This window comes from Ornithodoros turicata, chromosome 1, assembly GCF_037126465.1.
Source record: "Ornithodoros turicata isolate Travis chromosome 1, ASM3712646v1, whole genome shotgun sequence".
NCBI lineage: Eukaryota > Metazoa > Arthropoda > Arachnida > Ixodida > Argasidae > Ornithodoros > Ornithodoros turicata.
In genome coordinates, this window is record NC_088201.1 from 35,175,526 (window position 1) to 35,185,563 (window position 10,038).

The 10,038-nt window shown below is 44.9% G+C and overlaps 1 long non-coding RNA gene across 1 annotated transcript; it reads right to left on the reverse strand.

Moving 5' to 3' along the window:
* Positions 1–9,126: 9,126 nt before the first annotated feature.
* Positions 9,127–9,483, reverse strand: LOC135398227 (uncharacterized). The gene is made up of 3 exons (XR_010424047.1): positions 9,443–9,483; positions 9,276–9,369; positions 9,127–9,204 (listed from the first exon to the last, which is right to left on the reverse strand). It is a non-coding gene; the product is annotated as an uncharacterized LOC135398227 (long non-coding RNA).
* Between the last annotated feature and the right edge of the window lie 555 nt (positions 9,484–10,038).

The window sequence follows — 10,038 nt, forward strand, 5'->3', positions numbered from 1 at the left end:
TTTGCTGTTGTCTGTGAAAATTTCTAATAACTTTTGAACTTGTTTCGTCAGAAGATGTTTGAGAAATCTCAAATTTACCAAATCCGACTGTGCTGTAACAGTAGAAAGTGTTTTTTTGGTATGGTTATGGTTTTTTTTAACAAACTAAACTTGTTACTCTGCGCTAACAATGGGAACGAGAGTAGGCATTTCATGGGCGAATGAGTTGTGGCGAACTCAGTATTTAGAAAATGGCATTAAGGCAAATGCCATTAAAACTGTCCGTGTGGCACCGCACGAATTACATCACAACTTAACTTATTCTATCTTCTTTCCCTGTCCTCCCTTCCCATTACCCCTCCCTCCTCCCAGAGGGTGAAATTTGCCGTCCTTTGACAGGCAAACCTCACCCCATTCTCCTCTCCTCTACTCTACTCACAACATAACTCAGTATAGGCACTTAATGTCATTTTTCGTCCCCGTGTGGCAGGGGTATTACTCTGTTCGTTTCAATTTCAATTTCAATTTGAAATTGAAACGAAGAGAGTAATATCTCTGCACACAAGAATTTTTCGTCGATTTGCATAAAAAATAAAACATGCGAAAGCGCTGTGACCTGATTCTTTTGCGTCGATTCTACATAGCACACACCCACGCTCACGATGAGTGAGTGTTAGCTTTTATTCGATGCAATTTGCGCACAGCATTGTCTTGGGTTACCTAGGTAACGGCATAGACATGCCTGTGCTATGACTCTGATATAACAGACCGCGATACCAGAGTCTACCAACACCATCATAATTGCATTTTACTACCTGTCGGACGTTTTCAAACAAATTGAATAAATGTGACAACATCAAACTCGTATTCAAAATTCTAAAACTTCGCACAGCTGTCGTTATAGTGCAGGTCAAAAATCAATGTAGCTGTTTTATTATTTTGCCTGTAGTATTTAATCAGAGAATACAATTCAAATGCACTGCATAAACGCCAGGTAACTTATTTATTGTCCAGTATGGCTTGAATGTTCACGTTCACGAGTCGTATCCCTCTGTAGGCCGTAGGAATCAAACCGGTGCGAAACATATAGCAACCTGTAATGCAACAAATTGGATGAATAATGATTGAGGAGGTCATGAGACACTGTGGCCTAAAAACTTCCATAGACAACTGTAGAGCCACTTCTTTTCAGAGCTACCTACAGGGAGAATTTCGCCATTCATTGATATTTTACTTTACCCCATGATTGCAGATGTTGATCTTTTGCCTTCCCAGGGTGGGTATTCGCCGTGATGTCGAAATCGTCATTAATTAGAGTAATTCAAATCGAAAGGGAGCGCCTACATGCCCGAAAGTTGTAATTAAAAAAAAAGTAAATGATAGAAATGAATAGAAAGAACCACCGTTTCGCCTGTTTTGCCTTTGTATTTTATGGCCAGTGTTTTGCATTTTGAAAAATAGCTGGAGCCGGAGCGGACGAAACATCGAGCTACACGAATTTCTGAAGTGCCATTTCTGCTACTGATTTAAAATGTAGCGGGACCTCTACCCCGCTACTGTAAAAAGTAGCGAATACAACAGTGGCAAAAGAGAGAAACAAAAACAAAACATTTTGAATTGGTTGATACTGTAAATAGTTTAATAAATTTCATCAAAATCAAAGCATTGTACAGAAAGCATTAAGACTCGACGTTGTACATGCCACGCATAAGAAGCATAATGCTTCTGAGCACAGTAAAACGCAAGCGCAGGCAACAGGCACTATAGTGTCGAACCAACTCATCAGGTTGTCACAAAGGAAAGAGAGAGAATGTGGAGGAAAAAAAAAAAAAAAACAAGACGCACGTGGCAAGCTCCTCCTGCGCAAGTTCGAATATAATCATCTTAAACCTACCGTGCCCTATTGTAATTGTTGCACAACTGGCTAATGTTTTTCTAAGAACCACCAATGCGGGTGTGACATCATACACGAAGTGTCAGAGATACAGCCTCCGGACGCCCGACTATACGACGTGAGTAAACAGATCGTAAAACAATATTTCGATGCTGCACTATATGTTCGGGTATACTACAGCATAAAAGCCGTTGGGGCCAACCGACATCACGGATGCCACTCACAAGCGGTAATACTGGATGGTGCCTGAAGTGCCAAAGCAAGCCTTACCGTTTTCACGCCTGAAAAGCGCGTAAATCTAGCAGGCTCCGAGCCTGCGGAGCAACACATGAACGTTACGGACTATCACGTGACAACAACAGATGTCTTCCGATTGAGCGCTCAATCTACAACCCGCCATCGAGCGGCCGTTAAGGAAACATGGCCCTCGCTCGCTCGCTCGTGCTGCCAAGCTCTGGGGTGCGCACATTCGATTTTATTTATTGCTGCAGCTCTCTTGATATCTCCCGCCGGTTTCTAAGAGGTTTATGAGAGCGGCTTGGCGATAACGTCGACGCCAGTTGTGCCACGTGACTTCGCGCTTGGCGTCACTGCTACTGACGGCTGACCCCGGTTTAGGTGACAGTGTTGGTGTGCATGCGAAACAATATACCGATATTTTATTAAGTTTGTATTAATGAATTCCGCCCCTTACGCGACACCACAGAAAAAAAAGTAGAAAGAGAAAAAATAACATTAACGTTCTTCAGAATAAATTAAGACCTAGATTAGGAATTTTTTCCACTGTTGCACACTCTGTTGCACAACTGTTACCGTGACTGAACAACACCCTGTTATCAGATCAGTTACCACGATATCACTCACTATAATGTTTTCTTTTTAATTTGTACTTCTAGGAATTACCTCCGCAATCATGGAACACCGCAACCAACAACAAGAACTAACTGATGTCACACATGATGTCGTGATGACGACGACATGATCTCACTATAGGGGTGCAGTACACCACCCCATTACAAGCCGCCAACATGCGCAGAGCACAAGAGAGCCTGAACTTTGGACATTACGGGTTAATGCGATGGTGGTGATTTTATATTTTGCAAGTTATGCGTGCAAAACTAGGCCACTAGTCACTAACTGGACCCAACCCATGTAAAATACTCCTATGCTATTAAAAGACTGCACTCTTACAGGCGACCTCCACCGCATAACACGCTCCTACACTCTTAAAAATGAACTTCACCACATAGCACACTCCTAGCCAACCATCATCTCGGATGATATCGTTCCCTTCCTTGATTTGTTGAAAACGGGAGGCGTACGCCTTTTTGTGACACTTATGCAGAAATGTTAATTGTCACAAAAAGGCATACGCCTCCCGTTTTCCACAAATCATGTAAGAGAACGATGTCACTCGGGATGATGGTTGGCTTGGAGCGTGCTATGTGGTGAAGTTCATTTTTAAGAGTGTAGCCAACCGTCGTCCCGAATGACATCATTGTACACTCTTAAAAATGAACTTCACCGCATAGCACGCTCCTAGCCAACCATCATCTCGAATGATACCGTTATCTGCCCTGATTTGTTGAAAACGGGAGGCGTACGCCTTTTTTGTGACACTTATGCTGTTCATAATTGTCATTGTTAATATTTAAGAGTGTATCCCCTGACAGGTTGAAAACGGGAGGCGTACACCTTTTTGTGACACTTGTGCACACTCTTAAAAATGAACTTCACCGCATAGCATGCTCATAGCCAACCACAATCTCGAATGATATCGTTATCTGTCCTGATTTGTTGAAAACAGGAGGCGTACGCCTTTTTTGTGACAATTATGAACAGCATAAGTGTCACAGAAAAGGCGTACGCCTCCCGTTTTCAACGAATCAGGACTGATAACGATATCATTCGAGATTATGGTTGGCGCAGAGCATGCTATGCGGTGAAGTTCATTTTTAAGAGTGCAGTTATGCTAATTGTCACAAAAAGGCGTACGCCCCGTTCTTTCCACAGATCAGGAGTGATAACGGTACCATCCCGTGCAATGGTTAGCCTTCAGCGTGTTATGTGTCGAAGTTCTGTTTCAAGAGTACACTATAAATAGGTTGATTGGTTGGGGGACTGTTCTTGCCGAGCGATCTACCTGGCAGTGTGACGACGTATTGTTCGGGATGGGGGATCGTGAGCCCTGGACCGACTTCACAGGAAACACTTGCTAGCAACATGTGCTACATTTACATCGCAGCATCTGTGGAAAATCGTGGGAAAAGACCCAGGCAGCACAGCGCGGGTGCCGGGATTCGAACTCGTGTCACCTCCCGGTCTCCGCGTGGAATGCTATGGATAGTTCATAGCGTTCACTATATAGTTCCGCCAATCGATATTTGTCAGTTATTGGCCTTCTTAGTATGAAACGTCTACGACACGCTTCTTTCACAGGTCGCATCCTGTGCGCAATCGCATCGCAGTTGACTGAGAACTGAAGGCATGTACACCGTTGCAGTTGAACTTCACAGAGACTTACATACACTTGTCTCGAGAGGACCGTTGGTGAGTCTGCATGTTCAACGCACTCAGAAGCAAAATACGGCTTGCTGGCGTATCAGCAGAACGCACTTTGTGTTCTCTGGTACTCTACGCAGAAGACAGCTCTGGTAAGGCTGCGTTCCCAATACGGTAACAATATGCATGACCGAGATCTACGAAGAAAAACCCCAAGACTATGCCTGTGCCGCGAGCTGCGCTTGTTTCCTCACCATTCTTTCAGTTCCCGTTATTCCACTGCCCGATCAGTTTCCTCCTCTGTAATCTCAATCCAAGCCTCTCCTGATCAAGGAGAACGCTCAGCTGGAACCCCGTGAAATAATGACTCCAGTGGTCTGGGCGTGGGCAATGCATTCGATATATCAGGTGGGGATCTAACCAGTGGAACTGTGACATCGTCCTGCTCACGTAAGTCCACTCACATTTTATCATACGGTTGTAGATGACACATTTCTTGCGTATATGTTTCTTTGCCCATGTGCCTCTTGACATGATGCCAGGTTCCCACTTCAGATACCCGACGCGACGTTACTGTGCGGCTGTTGACGTCAAGAGACGTTGGGAGGGAGCACGTTTTTTTGTGTTCCCGCTAAGTTGGACAGCTCGCCACTGTGTCTCGCGGTCTCTTCGGAATATTTGGTCGGTCCGCTGTTCTTTCAATGAGTGCCAGAGCACCTGTAGTGGAGCACACCTCCTCACATTTTGATGCTTCGGCAGCCCCTCACGTTCTACTTTTAACACTTTTCATGGTTCAAGCGTAAGAGAATTAAGAATATATCAAGAAGAAGCAGAAGCGACAAAGACGGATACTAGCAGATGAAAAACAAGAAGGCGTGGTTTGGACCTCGACACCTCAGTGGAAGAGAACATCAGTCACAAGATCTCGCGAACGGCGTGAAGAATGTTCCGCATGTCAAACTTTTTGGCTCGACCCTTCTCTCACAAGGCTGGAGATGCATGTCTACTTCCGCTGTCTGTAACTGACGTCGCATCGGGCCTCATCAAGTGGGAACTGGGTATTACTCATCGTGACGTTAGCACTCAACTAGCCATCGTTACCCTGGGCCTTACATCATCAGCTGCGATCAAGCTTTCCATTTTGCGCACCACATATTGCTGTAAGTGGTGTGTACTGTGTAATAGACAACTCAACTGCAGATAGTGGTCTTGGTCACTCTCTCTTAGTCTCGTCAGGAGTGAAGATTTAGTGAGTTTTCGAAAAATAATCAGTCTTTCAAATCACAAGTAGTGAAAATTGCCTCGTGGGTGCCTCACGGAGTAACAGCTCACCTGCACCTAGCTGAAAATATACTCGTACGCGCTTGTAGCACATAATTACGTAATGCCTCGAACCGTGCAGCCGTGAAGCGTGTATACGCATGCTAGGGAGCGTAGGAGGGGTCTTCGATTGCGCTAACGCGATTGTAGCCTCTACAGCGAGATGACCCATCATTGAAGAGCGTTTGTTTTTCTATTAACTGTCACCAACATCTCCCCGTTTGTCTCTGTTAGGTACGCAAGAACAAGAGAAAAGAGAAAAAGTCCCGCTGGGAATAATAAGAACCGTCCTAAGCCACCGGGACTCGACCCTGTGTAACGAAATTTCTCGGCGACCATTTTATCTTGCCCGCTTAATTCCCTCGTTCGGCTGTTTGGTGCGACTGGCTTCTGAAAACTCTCTTCAGCCGTACTCTCTCCCCATCCCGTTCAGCGAATGGAGGGTGCAAACAGCGTAACGGGGAAATCTAATTGTCTAGCAGAAAATTTGCCAGCAAATGCAATCAAATGGGCCCGTAAGCAGCGAGGCACGATCACTTGCTCTTCCAGGTTGGGTGCAATACATCTGGGGACAGACCGACCCCTCAGCCGACACCAACCTTGATGCTGATTAATTACGCAATGTACAGCTGTCGTGACACATTTCGTCTAACTATTTCGGAGATGCACCGCCTCTAGTTTACCCTCCTGTTTTCTCACAATGGTTTGAACGAGCAGGATGTTTATGTCGCAGGTTAGCGTCTACGAATGTGACGTATCTCGTGGCAAATGCACAATTCATGCACCAAAGCCAAGTCTGAGCGCACGGTTACGTAATTACTGTAAAACACTCAATGTTTTCGAGCTCCTATTTTTGACGAATGTCGCGAACTGAAAAATCCGCGCATTTTAAGGGCACGCGAAACTTTCGAGCAAGGATTGACCCTTTGAAAACAATGCTGCAATCTCAAGCTTTATTTTCACAGTTGGTTGAAAGGTTACACGAAGCATTTCAACTACTTCGCAGTACAACCATGTGAAATGACACTTTTACCAAGTGCAGTACATACGGGCGATCTCGAGCTCACAATGAAATAAGCTGGCCAAGCCACGAAGTTTAGCATCCAGAATTCGCGAAATTTAGAGGCCATGGACACATGCTCTGTGCCCAACTTGCGAAAAAAATTAGGACAGCGAAATTGAAGCGTTTTACAGTACTTTTACCAGAGGAGTAAATAAAAAATAAATAAATTAAAGCGGACATAACGAGGAACATGCAAAGTGACTCAGGAACGCATAGACTGAGACTAATATCTTGAGTCGATAGGGATGCGGTGGAGTTAGTTCGTAAAAGAGTCCTCTAGACGTCGCGTTTGTACATTTCTGTCAAGCTTTGACTTCTCAGCGTTCTTTATTTCCGTATACTGGCCTTTCCAGTACACTCGGACAAAGGGCTTGAGGCATGCTTGTGGACCGACAGAACAGTGCTGGGGGCGAATGGGCATTCTCGCGGAGATGATCAGTGGCATAACACTGAGTGTCCAACCTAACAAACGGCGCTATTTCCTTCAGTTCGAAGAGGGAGTAAAACATGCAGACAGAAAAACGGGTCCGTCTGTGTTATGAGTTTCGTCTTCTCCAATATCTCGTCTGTCCATTTCTCTGTGTGTCTGTTTTACTCCCTCTTCAAACTCAAAGAAATGCCGCCGTTCCTTCCGTTACATCAGCTTACATATGTATTTAACTGCTTCGTCCGATGTACAGTCTAATAGGATATGCAAATACCTATCTGGTCTCTAACCGTTGCATTAGGTTAACTGTCGTAAAAGTGCATCTGTGTTCATCTGCCACTTGAACCTACCTAACTATGCGCCTTCCAGTTCATGACTTCACAGTTGGTTCCACAACCGAACATATTGTGTGAAACTGCTAAAGAGGTAATGCAGCAGGATTTTTACGATGACGGGAGCAACCCTTCAAGAGAAAGCGAAGAAAGATCAAATCAAAAATCAAAATTACTTTAAAGGGCTTTTAGACTCGGGATTCTCGCAAAATACAAATTAAATTATGAATAAAAAGGATGCGAAAAGGACCAGTAAAAATTACCAGCAGGTAGACTTTTTGTTGTTCCATCTTCAACACCTAGCACACCAAAGGTTCCCAAAACGCGCCAAATTCTGGTTTTGCGCGTGCACCAAAGGATTTGCGCGCGCGCGCGTGTGTGAGATGGGAGGGGGACGGTTACAGGGGAGGGGTAAATATGGTGCATGGCTGGCTCACTTGCTTAATCCATTCTCCGTTGGAGTCGGCGTCTTGGATGAGGGGAAAGTGTTGTGTGGAGTACCTGCCGCCGCCCTTCGCGTGGATCCGCCACCGATTTGACGGTATGCCAAGAAACCCGAAGCAAGGGCGCGCTTTAGGCAGCCATAAATCATCTGAGACCCACGGTTAGACACCCTGTTTACAAAACTGACTCCAATTGCTTCCATCTATCAGTGTTTTACACACTACAGGTCCTTTTCACAAACGGCGAACAGCACCCATTCTCGTCGTAACTTCGCTAAACTTTTTCTGCACTATTTTCCGCCACTTGACCGCCATCCGTCCTCGCTTTGTCAGGATCGTTAGTGCCGCAAGTGACAAGGAAGTTTGCAAGGGGGGCTAGCCGAGAACGTTCAGCTGCTAGGTTACTGGTACCATGCTTCCATTGTTTTTGTATGAGGTTCAAACAGCGCAGTACGGCATCTAGAAAGGGGTGACCTGAATTTGGCACGTAGCTAGAGGCGGGTGTGGTTATATACAAGAATCCGCGCGGATCTTACTGTGTACCGTACGGATGCGGACACTGTCACAATGTTAACGCGCTCACCTCTAACTATAGCATTATATTTGCACCAGTTTCTTGTACACAACGTGCATTTGTACCAACAACGACAAACAAAGAAAGCGGCTCACGCAACAAAGTCTTACTCAAAATATTTTTCGTGTTACTTCTGTTTTTTATCGTTCACGCCCTTTCTTATGGAAGGAAACCACGCTTGCGGAAGGCCGTGACGAGAGAGAAAAAAAAAGGAATAAAACTGTTAGTGTCAAAAATGTAATAAAAACCTGCTGCCTCTTTCGGGATTCTACCAAACGGGTTTAAATGCGGGTCCTTTATAGGACATTCTTCTGACCCTGGTCTTCGGGCGACCGCACTCTTTTCAGTGCCCATTGTAACTTCTTCCTTCTTTCCTTCTCTCTCTCTCTGTTTGTTTTCTTCTCGAGGAGGAGGAGGTCATTATCATCTTTTCCTTCTTCTCTCTCCACAACAGTTACGGACGGATGTACATGGCTGCCGACGTTAGTGGACCCTGTAAAGCTCTCGCTCGAAAAATCATAGAAAATACATTAGTGTCATGAGGTACCTATGTGTACACCCACTAGAAAGGAATTCAATGCATTGAATCTTGGTGAAGTGAAGTGAAGAAAGATGGTTGAACTGGCTATTTTCTCACTGTCATACTGGCAGTTTCTATCAAGGATGTTGACTGCAAACGTACGATTATGTTACATTACGCAAGGAAATGAAGGAAAGGGGTGGTTATTAATCATAGCTTACCCGCACTTGAGGAGCGTCCCGGGTTGGCTTATTTTCCTCGCCTTCAGTAATTAATCAACGTTGATGCTACTTATTTAGGCCGGGCGTGCATCCACTGCATAGGAAAAATATGCATCAATAGTGACTCGTGGGGACTACAAATCACTCGGATGCCGGGAGAAACTTACTTTCCTCCAAGTTTCTGGCTGGTCGGTTTTGCCGAGGTATGCAGCCTCCTCTGTTGAATCATAAGTGAGCATGAGACGGGTTCCGACTTTGATATTAGACAAACAGGTAATATGATCCTTTGGGCCGTGTATATGAACAGCAGATCCACGTAGCTTTATGACCCTTGGCTGTCGACTTTTTTTCCTCTCGCCTCGTTATTTTTCGTTAGGAATTTCATATCGTCTCATGGACAGAGCCTGTAGCGCAAAGCCAGCATAATGAGATGCAGATTTCGATATTAGTGCTATGTTCCGGCGTTTCAAGTGTTAGACTAAGAGTGCGTACATTCTAGAAGCAGAACTTCACCGCGTAACACACTGAAGACCAACCAGAACTCAGAATTATATAGCTCTGTCTTCTGATTGCTAAAAACGATAGGCACACGCTTTTTCTTTAACACTCTCTACACACACAAAGTGTTGCAGAAATGTCGTACGCTCCTCGTCTGACACGTTCACGGGGTTCATTTTACCCTCGAACACCATTAATAAGAACACCCACAGCTACATTTCAAGCGCACAGTACACATTTGTCCTCCTTTATGAAACATGATGCA